Source organism: Pelophylax lessonae, assembly GCF_965119305.1.
Source record: "Pelophylax lessonae genome assembly, chromosome: 3".
Classification (NCBI taxonomy): domain Eukaryota; kingdom Metazoa; phylum Chordata; class Amphibia; order Anura; family Ranidae; genus Pelophylax; species Pelophylax lessonae.
Genome location: NC_138770.1, coordinates 291,320,634 through 291,332,585, shown reverse-complemented (window position 1 = coordinate 291,332,585; position 11,952 = coordinate 291,320,634). Strand labels below are relative to the sequence as shown.

Sequence of the window (11,952 nt, the reverse complement as noted above, 5' to 3'; positions counted from 1 at the left end):
CATGTTATAGACCAAACATTTTGCAAAAGACCCTCCCATGCTTTTTTTTGGAACGCAGGAACTCTGTGATTTAAAAAAAAAATGACTGTGTTTTAAAAATAAATATGTACTTATGTGCACAAATGTTTATTACAACTTTTTTTTTTTTTTTTTTTTATAAATATACACTAAAATCACACACAGACAAAAAATAAGCCAAACAAGCCCTAATAAATGTAAAGGGTAAAACTGCATTGCTTTAATAAATAACAAATATCTGTTTGCAACTTTACAAAATATCAAAAATAAAAGGTACACAGTCCTGGAAATTGGTTCTCTGCTTTAAAAAAAAAAACATTAACGATTTAAAATATGTCTATAAGCTAAACCTTTTATTTAATGTTTTGAATGGAGTGGGGAAGGATGAGAACTCCTGTCAGGTGTTACTGCTGTCGGAGGCTCTGTTGGAGAGATTCCTTCACTAATGCCCCGTACACACGTGCAGATTATCTGAAGACTTTTGTCTGCAGACTTACCAAAACCATATAATATGAGGTCAAACCTAAACACTTTCAATTTGTATGCAATCCGGCAGGCCCTTGTACTACATAGAAAAGGTAAATCTGAAGACAAAAGTCTTCAGATAATCTGCACGTGTGTACGGGGCTTTACTGTCTAGTAAAATGGTTGTCACCAAAAAAGCCTTATGCTGTTGTTTGTTTACCTGGTGCAGATTTCCCTGAATTATACCAAAGTAAGGTAGCTAAAGTTTTCCCTAAAACTCTATGTTTAGATTATTGGCATCTCAGCAATTGAAACACACTGGTCCTCTGAGAACTATTGTGTTCCATAGTTGAGCCATAATAGCAGTTTTCTCCAGCACTTGTATGTCACAAATCCTGATAAAAAGCCATAGCAGAAGGGAGGTTGACACTTACATGTAAATAACTTTTAACTTTTTTTTTCTAGAAAAGTATTCTTCACAGAACTCTTAATTTTAGGCACAGTATATACATCTCTACATTTAAAGTGGTAGTAAACATTTTTTTTTTTTTACCTACAGGTAAGCTTATAATAAAGCTTTCCTGTAGGTAAAATGAATATCTCATAAATGTGAACCGTTTAGGAGATATTCTAGCAGAAGCCAGTGACGTAACAGGCACATGTGCTCTGAAGGAATCACATACCCATGCCGTTCCTTCAGAGCTGTGTGCCGCGGCCACATTATTGCGGCTCAACCAATCACAAGGCCAGAGTCCCCGAACCCAGAAGGAAGGAAGAACAGGTGAAGATGGAAGCCTCCGCAGCAGTAACCGAGAGCTGCTGTAGCGCTTGGTTTTAAGTCTTTCAAAATGTGCTAGTATGCGGTGATATTGCTTTGCAGGTGGAAACTTTTTTTTTTTTTCTAAAGACTTTACCACCGCTTTAACACACAATCCATCAATCAGCTATGCATTTCATCATTCTTGTAGCATGGATTACAGTAGACTGCACCACTGTTCTCTTCACATTCTGATTCAGCATATTGTGTGATATTTACAGAAGGCCAGCTGGGATCTTTCTGAAGAGCTCTATATAATACCCTGTACTTGCTATGGGACTGATATTTAAATGTTCTTTTTAAAAACAGCCAAAGTCTTCTATTTTCAATGATGGCTTCCTGAAAAAAAAATGAAGGAAAAAATTATTGTTATTTTTTTTTTTACTTGTACTACTTGATAATTGGATTTCTTAAAGTCATTTCTTTTGTTTTACGCAGCAAACTGTAAAACAAATAATCTTTATATATATATATATATATACAGTATCTCAAGAAAGTGAGTACATCTCTCACATTTTTGTAAATATTTCATTATATCTTTTCATGTGACAACAGTAAGGAAATTACACTTTGGTACAATGTAAACAGTGTAAATTTGCTGTCCCCTCAAAATAACTCAACACACAGCCATTAATGTCTAAACCACTGGCAAAAAAAGTTAGTACACCCCTAAGTGAAAATGTCCAAATTGGACCAATTAGCCTTTTTCTCTTCCCAGTGTCATGTGACTCGTTAGTGTTACAAGGTCTCAGGTGTGAATGGGGAGTGGGTGTGTGAAATTCGCTCTCATTCTCTCATACTGGTCACTGGAAGTTCAACATGGCACCTCATGTCAAAGAACTCTCTGAGGATCTGAAAAAAAGAATTGTTGCTCTACATAAAGATGGCCTAGGCTATAAAAAGATTGCCAAGACCCTAAAACTGAGCTGCAGCACAGTGGTCAAGACCATACATCGGTTTAACGCTGCAGGTTCCATTCAGAACAGGCCTCGCCATGGTCGACCAAAGAGGTTGAGTACACGTGTTCAGCATCATATCCAGAGGTTGTCTTTGGGAAATAGATGTTTGAGTGGTGCCACCATTGCTGCAGAGGTTGAAGGGAGGGGGTCAGCCTGTCAGTGCTTAGACCATACACCGCAAAATACATCAAATTGGTCTGCATGGCTGTCGTCCCAGAAGGAAGCCTCTTCTAAAGATGATGCACAAGAAAGCCTGCAAACAGTTTGCTGAAGACAGGCAGACTAAGGACATGGATACTGGAACCTTGTCCTGTGGTCTGATGAGACCAAAATAAAATTATTTGGTTCAGGTGGTGTCAAGCAAGAGTGGCGGCAACCAGGTGAGGAGTACAAAGACAAGTGTGTCTTGCCTACAGTCACGCATGGTGGTGGGAGTGTCATGGTCTGGGGCTGCATGACTGCTGCTGGAATTGGGGAGCTACAGTTCATCGAGGGAACCATGAATGCTAACATGTACTGTGACACACAGCAGAGCATGATCCCCTCCCTTTGAAGAATGGGCTGCAGGGCATTATTCCAACATGATAACAACCCCAAACACACCTCCAAGATGACCACTGCCTCGCTAACAAAGCTAAGGGTAAAGGTGATGGGCTGGTCAAGCATATCTCCAGACCTAAACCCTATTGAACATCTGTGGGGCATCCTCAAATGGAAGGTGGAAGAGGACTCCAGTGGCAACCTGTGAAGCTCTGGTGAACTCTATGCCCAAGAGGGTTAAGGCAGTGCTGGAAAATAATGGTGGCCCCACAAAATATTGACACTTTGGGCTCAATTGGGACATTTTCACTTAGGGGTGTACTCACTTTTGTTGCCAGCGGTTTAGACATTAATGGCTGTGTGTTGAATTATTTTGAGGGGACAGCAAATTTACACTGTTATACAAGCTGTACACTCACTACTTTACATTGTAGCAAAGTGTCATTTCTTCAGTGTTGTCACATTAAAAGATATAAACATTTTTTTACAAAAATGTGAGGGGTGTACTCACTTTTGTGAGATACTGTGTATGTATCTATTATTATTATATAGGATTTATATAGCGCACACAGTTTACGCAGTGCTTTACAACTTGAGGGAAAACAGTACAAATACAATACACTTTTTTACAGTAGGAATCAGAGGGCCCTGCTTGTTGGAGTTTACAATCTAAGAGGGAAATACAAGAGGTAATAACTGTGGATGATGTGCAGATGGAGAAAATAAAAGTACAGTTGTTAGGTGGTTGCCAGATAGGTTTCTCTGAAGAGATGTGTTTTCAGGGATCGTCTGAAAGTGGACAAAGTAGGAGATAGTCGGACAGATTGGGGTAGAGCATTCCAGAGGATGAGAGAGGCTCAGGAGAAGTCCTAGAGGTGAGCATGGGAAGAGGTTACAAGGGAGCTAGAGAATTGTAGAATAGTACTAGGCATAGTTTTGTGTGGTGCAGAGCCACACTGTAAAGATTTTGGAAGTGGTCTAAAATTAATTTTATATAATGTGTGAAAAAATCTCCTAAATTGGAACACATCAAAAATCTAGACGCACTATTGAAAACTCTGAAAAAAATGAGGCTTTATACTTCATAGGAAAAAATCAGTACTGTGTCTTTACCCCTGTTTAGCTCAAAAATATCAATTATTTGTATACCATCTTACCTCAACAGTGTAAGATAAAAGAAAGAATATGAGCAATAATATGAATATAGCGATTCTCCATATATAAGGGGTGCAGACAAGCTAAAACAGAAGGAGAAAAAACAATAATTAAATACATTTGCAAAATTATAAGCAAAATCCTGTTTTGTGCACAGTTCTAAACATCAAGAAAAGCCAAATGTTTGGCACTGGCATTAATCTTGAAATTAATCATTTGTAATCTGCCAAAATTCTACAACAGCAGTATTGTACCTGCTCTATCCATCTGCTGAATGCTATACAAAATGAACATAGTAACAAATTCTTACTACCTGTTTTCCCTAAAGAAAAAGTAAAATATGGTGTTTTAAGCCTGATAAATTATTTAAACTAAACTGACATCTGGATGACAAATCTGCATTTTACACTGCAGATACAAGCAATTCATTTTTATTGCATGACATGTAACAAACATTTCTAACTAATTTAGAGATGAGTGGCAACATTTCAATGAAATAGGATGAACATGACATACATTTTGCTGAAAATTCACTGCTTATGCCTAAGTGTTATCTAGATTTATTTGTGTCAATTTTATGAGTGGTTAAAATAATACTGGAGGGTAATACTTACTTGTAATGCTGTGTATAAGCGTTCAATGTCAGCAAAGAGTATGAAGAGACACACACCCAGCTGTATAGGCAGCAGGCAGAAAAATATATCTGCAAATCAGAAAATGATAAAGACACTAAACTAGAGATTACATTCAGCGTTGTGGTATTCATTTTTTTTCTCCTCTCCGTTTCTTTCTCATTCGTTAGATACACATCATATGGTGCCCTGTTTTTAGTTTCTTATTCTTCTCTTTATTCTCCCTCACCTTTCTGTGTGTCAGCTAATGTGCAAAAACCTTCCCCGTGGCCTCTCTTTAAAATTCCTTCTCTAAATTTTTATCTAAAATACTAGAAAATGGGCTTTGTTTTATGGATCACATAATTTCAGATGGGCAGATGGAGATCAGCAATATCCTCAATGCATATTTAAACCAAAGTTCTGTTCTTGCCTTTACTTTCTTTACTTTCTTGTTTTTTTTTTTTTATTAAAATAACTCCAACCCTGATCTGGAAAAAAAGGGGTCAATTCACTAACGAATACCAGATGTGATAATACGGTCATGTGACTCATTTGCATAAATGAATGCATGCAGTATATAAAAGTCCAATTCACAAAAAAAACGATTATGCAGTATTAACCGCAAAATGAAAAATGTGGCGATAAATATTGTTTAAAAAGCTCTTAAGTCCAATTCACAAACGGACAAGAGAGTAAAAAAACAGATAAAAAATTTACCACCAGGGTTTTGCTGGTGGTATAACATGCAGTATTTGTCAAAAAAACAGTGTGGAGGTCAAAGAGACCCCCCACGCTTTTTTTTTTTACAAATAGTTTGTTGCTAAGGAGCTGGCCAGGAAGCCGGCCACCGCCTTCTAAACAACTGATGACTCATCAGCTGTCAGCGGGGAACAAAAAACATGCCAACTATTAAAAATGATGAAAAAAAACAAAAACAGTGTGGGGTCCCCTCTCAATGCCCTTTGGGTCTAGTATGGATTTTAGGGGAACTACATGCCAAAATAAAAAAAAAAAAAAAAGGCATTGGGTCACCCTCAAAATCCATACAAGATCTATATCTGAGCATGCAGCCCGGCAGGTCCAGGAAAGGGGGGTGTGAGCTAGCACCCCCTTTCTGAACCAACTTGGGGAGGTGGGTGCGTTGAGGCGGGGGGGGGGCTCTGCCCTAAAGTACCTTGTCCCCATGTGTACAAGGGCCTCATCCCCACAACTAGCTGGTGGTTGTGGGGGTCTGTGGGCAGAGGGCTTATCTGAATCTGGAAGCCCCCTTTAACAAAGGGGACCCCAGATCCCATCCCCCTATGTGAATGAGTATGGGGTACATTTTACCCCTACCCATTCACCAAAAAAGTAATAAAAACACAGAGACAGTTTTTTGACAATATTAATAAAAAAATAAAAAAAACAGTGTCCCCAAACAGGGAACCCGCTGACAGTTGAGGAGTCATCCATTGTTAAAGACTCGGTGGCTGGCTTCCCAGTCAGCTCCTTAGCAACCAGCTCAATGCAGTAAATGACTGCATTATTTAATTATTTAATTACCACTAAATCAAACAAATACCCCATTTGGTATTTAACGCAAAAATTGTTAGTGAATTGCACTTTCACAACTGATTTACTGCTAGGGTTATTTTACCGCAATTTTTTGGTCGTTATTTAACTCTTGGTAAATTGACCCCAACGCTGTTTCCTGTAAAGAAGATTGTAAATACTTACGGCTCCTGCTCCCGCTGCCCAACAGTGCTCCAATAAAGAGGAATTGTCAAACAAAGTCTCCTGGGAAATCAACACTTCCTAGAGTGTCAACCTCCTGTTTACCTCCCCCCCCCCCCCCAGTGCTCACTCAATCCACCTGTTGTCCTCTATACACCCACTGTGTCCTGTCTTGGTGTTCGCTTTCCATCAATTTTTCTGGGGCAATTCCTCTTAAACATGGTAGCATGCCGCATTGTGGGCAGCAGAAGATATATGCTTTTACCTTCTAATTCCCATATAGCTGCTTTCTTTTGGTTTGCAGATTGGCATAAGGGTGGCTTTAAGGACAAATGCTGAGATTGACAGTCTACTATAAGTGCACAGTAAGCTTCCTAGAAGCACTGACTTATTGCAACTAGTCTAAAATTAAAAAAAAAAAAACTCTTTTATTCAGGCTCAGATATAAGGTTCGAGTGATACCTCCTATTCTACTTCTTACAGTTGTATACACATTTTAAAGGTGCTTTTGGAGTTGCAGTGAGAAAATAAAAATACTTACAATTGGTATATATTGGTTTTCTGAATGGTTTTCCTTTTGAGAACACGAATGCAACAATTATACAGCTGATTGTGGTTATTGGCCACAAGGTTGTAGTTTCATAGTCTTGAAATTCAGAAAATTCTTGCATGGTGCTGTTCCCATCTGTGCAAGCACTAAATTTTTAAAATTGCATTGTTATTCCTCATAAAATATGTTTGTTCAATTCCAATAATAAAATATGTCTGCACAAGATATGTTCATTATTTTATTAATAAAAGACACCATGGTGTTTGTAAGCAAACTCCTTATGTGTAATAGGGTATTTAGCATTTTATTGAGGCACTGTAGGCTGTTTGCTGAGAATTATGTTTCAGGACAAAATCCGGTTACAAAAGAATTGCTTATGATTTACAAAACAGGTTTTAAGAGATTTCCAAAATTTAACAAAGCCCTTAAATAAAACCATATGCATTGAGATGGTCATGTCATAAGCAGAAGGAGTGACTGAAATAATGGGGGATGGTAGGCTGTCCACTTTAATAGGAATATAAACATTACATAATAAGTACATCAAAGATTTCTTGGTTATAAGTTATTTGTTTAATTGGTGAGAATTCAGTGTGAACACATCTATATTTTGCCTGGAAATCTGCTTACCCTTTAAAATGGATCTCCAGCATTTTTTGGGGTTTTATGTAAAATAAGAACCATATGAGGATTTTAGTGTCTTCCCTGAACCCTTCGTAAGATCCTTTAGAATTTCACTCTTCTAGGAGTGCTGGATGCCTGTTTACATCACCTTGTGCTGTTGTTCCTTCTTCCGCCCCCTAAATTGCTGCTGAATCCTCCAGTGGTATAAGGATTGGAGGAAGAAACCACAGTGCGCGGCAGGGCACACAGGCCTTTGACACTTCTGGAAGTGTCAAAGGCTAAGGAAACTAACAGAAGCTGCAGCCTGAAATAGTGGGAAGGCAGAAGACAGGCCACCAAAGAGGAGATACTCTTTTATTGCAGAGGACTTGCGTCATGATTTTTTAGAGACTGACACAGTGGGGTTTATTTACTAAAGCTAGGGAGGAAAAAATCAGTCACAAATTCTGCAGAGAAAGCAATCACCTTCTAACCTCAGCTTGTTTAATTAAGCTTTAGCAATAAAACCTGGACCTGATTAGTTTCTCTGCATAATTGTGACTAATTTTGCCCTCTCTAGCTTTAGTAAATAAACTGTCTGTAAAGGGTATGGCGGAACCAGAGTGTAGTACATTTAGTGCAGGATGTTACCTTACATGTTTGTTACTTGGGAGAGAACAGTAGAGAGCCTAGTAGAGAATAGGATCATGAGAAGAATAGAGGCTCCGACTTAGAGTGGGTGATCAACAGTAACAAGGTAACTGAAGGGACTCAAGAATTCCTAAACGTAATTCCTAAATCTATTTCAAGTAGATAATCCCTCAGGCTGACTATGTAACTTTGTTTTAGGGATTCGGTGTTACGTCTTCTTGCTGAAAGGTTCCCGTTAACTGTTTACAGCTATTCCAAAAACTGCACTGTAGTGTACCTACAAGCTTCTGTACCCAGTAGATAAAGGTCAACTAAAAGCTCATATATGACAGTCTAAACAACTCCCAATTCCAGTTATTGTGTGATGCATGCTATAAATCTTCTTATACCTTCCCTTACTGAGACAAATTTTACATTATTTGTATTTCGCATGCCCCCCCTCAGACATTGCAGCTCACAGTGGGAAAGTTATAGCAACATAGGCAAAGCTGTCTAATCCTGGAAGTACCTGCATAAAAATCTAAAGCACCAAATGGGTAGGCTGTGCTGGTTGGGTGGAATTTAAGGCCTGAATTCCAATTGTGATTGGTGTATACCTTCAACTAATAATGTATGTCACACAGGTTCCCTGTTCTCTAGAACCTCCACTTATTACATGTAGATATTGTAAGCATTAATTGGTGATTCTTAGTTTGTAACAAGTAAGGACCAATATAGTGACTGGGGGTACCTTCAGTACAGGCAATTAATCATTTACAACAACTTAATGTGAACAAACCTAAAGTTTGATGTGCTGTACCATGGTTGTTGTTGCACCAACACAAAGCCACAGGTCTGGATAGCTGTATTTAAAAGCACATTAAAGATGACTGATAGCAAGAGAGGTGGTGAGATCAGCTGTGCTGGAGGTCTGTACGGGGCCAATTTTGGATATGCTTGTGATAAGCTCACTGTAACAGAGAGAAATATTAGGTAACGCATAGAACACACTTAATGCATATCAAACATCATCAAAAGTTCAGAAGACTATAACTATGCTTTATATCAAATGTAATATGATCTAATTTATTGTATGCCAAGAAAAGTTTAATTGAATTAAGAAAGCAGTGAAAACATAACAGTGCTATTAAGCTTTATTGAAAGATTCAAGAACAGAAATTTTGTTTTTGGTGTCCAAAGGAAAATGTTACCTAAAGCTTAAGCTGAGGTCCAAACAGAAAAATTATGCATTTTTTTTAAATAATTAAATGTATTTTCAATGCAACCAGTATAAATACCTGAAGTTTACTTTACATACTGCGCATTTTGAAATATCAGGTACAGCAGCACTCTGGGAAAGGCAGCACCTGAGCTGATTAGGTGCCCAGAATTTTTAGGAGCAGAGAGATAACCTTATGAGACTGTTGCCGCTCCTTCACTGTCCAATCACAGGCCAAGATTGAGAGGAGAACTAGCTATGTTAATGAACTGCATTTGAAAAAAATTAGATTCCCAGACTGGCTGTATTATCTGGAAGGGCTATGTAAATCTCTGGAATGGATGGACAGATACAATTTTTTTACAGCTAACACAATTTCTGTATACCGTAAGCATTTCAACAGCTTATTTCATTGATTGCCTGGAGTTTAACTTTAATTATCAAGTTTTGGTTGGGTATTTAGTGGACAAACTAGAAATTTAAATGGGCAGACCTGGATTCTCGCACTAAGCTAAAAGCAGAAAAGAATGCCACCAGTGGTTCGACTGAACTTTCAAAGGACTGAACTCTACTAGTTAGAGTAGTGCTGCCATCACTGTATACACCGATTGATTGCTCTGTCAGCTACCTTTTGAAGCATTATGAAGCCTATAATTATATACAGGGACGCAGTAGCTGCACAGTCACTATAGACACTACTGTAAGCAATGTCTTGCTGTGCCACAAAAAGGAAATGAAAGAAAAATAAATGAGGGATCCTGCATTAGACTACTTTGTGCTGATCCTGAAAGCAGCTTTACATGCCCCTATGGTGCTTTTTTGTATCAATAAGCAGTTTGCCTGCATGTGCCACTGAATTTGCTTTTCTTAAGTGTTCCTGAAGTTAAGTAATCTCAGCTGAAAAGAAGATATTAATTTGTTACTTACAATTTGACTTAGTTGTTACCCTCATTTAGATACCTCTTAGATTACTCTAAATATAAATCTTGTTAAATCTCGCAATTGTTATTTGATTATATGTTTAACATGACAACATACAGTAATTAGTCCGCATTGTGCTCCCCTCGGAACAGTCCTTTGGGTCGACTGAGAGGACCAACTACAAGACAATGTTGGCTATTTGGAATCCACTTGTATTACTTTGTCATTACATTCCTCTTTATGTAACCCGATGGAAGGCCTGACCCCCCATACGTTAAGTGATTTGTTACTGTTTTGTTATGATTCTCCTTTTGTACCCTTATTTACATGAAAACGTAATAAAATACTTAGGAAAGAAGATATTAGTTCACAGTTTTCTTCCCAGTGATTCTTCCGAAAATCAGAAAGGGTATGACGAAGAATCCAATACATCTGGTATTATGGAACCCTACTAAATCACAAAAATCTGGAAATAAAACAGTTGTAGAGGTCTAAACAAAATAGAAGGATGTGGCCACATATACCATATGTTAGCAATAGTTTTTATATATTATGTTTGCATGTGAGCATAGATACTTTTTTGTTATTGTGTTAGGAAAGTCATATATCAGATTCTGTCTGTGGCTCTCCTTTAGATAACTCTTCTCTAATGCTTTCACGTTCATTTAAAGTATAGAATGGCATTTGCTTATTTTCTGATAGAATACAAGGTAGCCAGAAAAAAGGACATCTGGGTTCAGCTGGCTACCTTAAAGAGGTATTACATTACAGGGGAGAGGTAGTACCTTGTATGTTTGAATGACAGTGTGAAGAGCGTTAATTGCCTCAAAAATACTTATACATGGTACACAGATAATTACATCTGGTATACACAGATAATTCTATTAACTATCAAAAAATGTTTTCTTTTGTGTTTTGTGAATATAGATTCATACAACAATAGTAAACCTATTACTAAAATGGAAAATGATTCTGTTCATTCCAGTTTTAGCTTTTCTGCCTCCTGGGTCTGTTTTCTAGACAGTAATGATGAATAATTGCAGATAATGATTATTATTTTCCAATTAACAAAATTATTGTGGTAACATGTAACTTAGGAGGCTGAATTGCTGAATCAGAGTATGTCACCTGCCATTCTATGGCTAAGTGACTAAACAATTACAAATCTTTTCTTAGGAGAACAACAAACCTGTGGGTTGGGAATTATACATTTAATATATGTAATTACTTGCTGCTTTAAAGTTGGTGATATTAGGTTTGCATACACCTCCTAGATATAGGTGCTCCTATAAATCCTCTTATTTTTTATTTATTTTTAAACAAACATGTTATACTTACATGCTTTGTGCAATGGAATTCTACAGAGTGGCCTCCTCTCTCTGGTCCCTTGCTCGTTCGCCCTTCTAAGTGCCCCTATAGCAAGTCACTTGCTATGGGGCACTCATGCGGGTTCAATTCCATAAACACAGACAGCGTGACTCTGCCCCACCCTCACTCTCTTGTCACAGGATTTAACTGAAAGCAGTGGGGACCAATGGCTCCCGATTCCTCAGCAAAGCCCCTACAGACAGGCACAGTGCTGGCTCGAGACATGACTCAGGTAAATATGGTGGTGGGGTAGGGTGAGTGGCCAATACTGCTACCTAAACATTTTTTACTATAATGCACTAAGATAATTATGTATATGGTTTAGGACCAATTTAAAGTGGAAGTATAGGCGTAAATGTTGCCTGCCCCCTCTTCCTACT

The 11,952-nt window shown here is 38.0% G+C and overlaps 1 pseudogene across 1 annotated transcript in view; it reads right to left on the bottom strand.

Annotated features, from left to right (window-relative positions):
- Positions 1 to 1,398: 1,398 nt before the first annotated feature.
- The window catches only part of LOC309551108 (putative cation-transporting ATPase 13A4), a 143,829-nt pseudogene continuing 133,275 nt past the window's right edge, over positions 1,399 to 11,952 (bottom strand). The window contains exons 26-30 of the transcript XR_014226181.1: positions 8,864 to 9,035; positions 6,823 to 6,977; positions 4,569 to 4,657; positions 3,957 to 4,037; positions 1,399 to 1,639 (exon numbers count right to left, since the gene is read on the bottom strand). The product of XR_014226181.1 is annotated as a putative cation-transporting ATPase 13A4 (transcript). The remainder of the gene's footprint in view (positions 1,640 to 3,956; positions 4,038 to 4,568; positions 4,658 to 6,822; positions 6,978 to 8,863; positions 9,036 to 11,952) is intronic.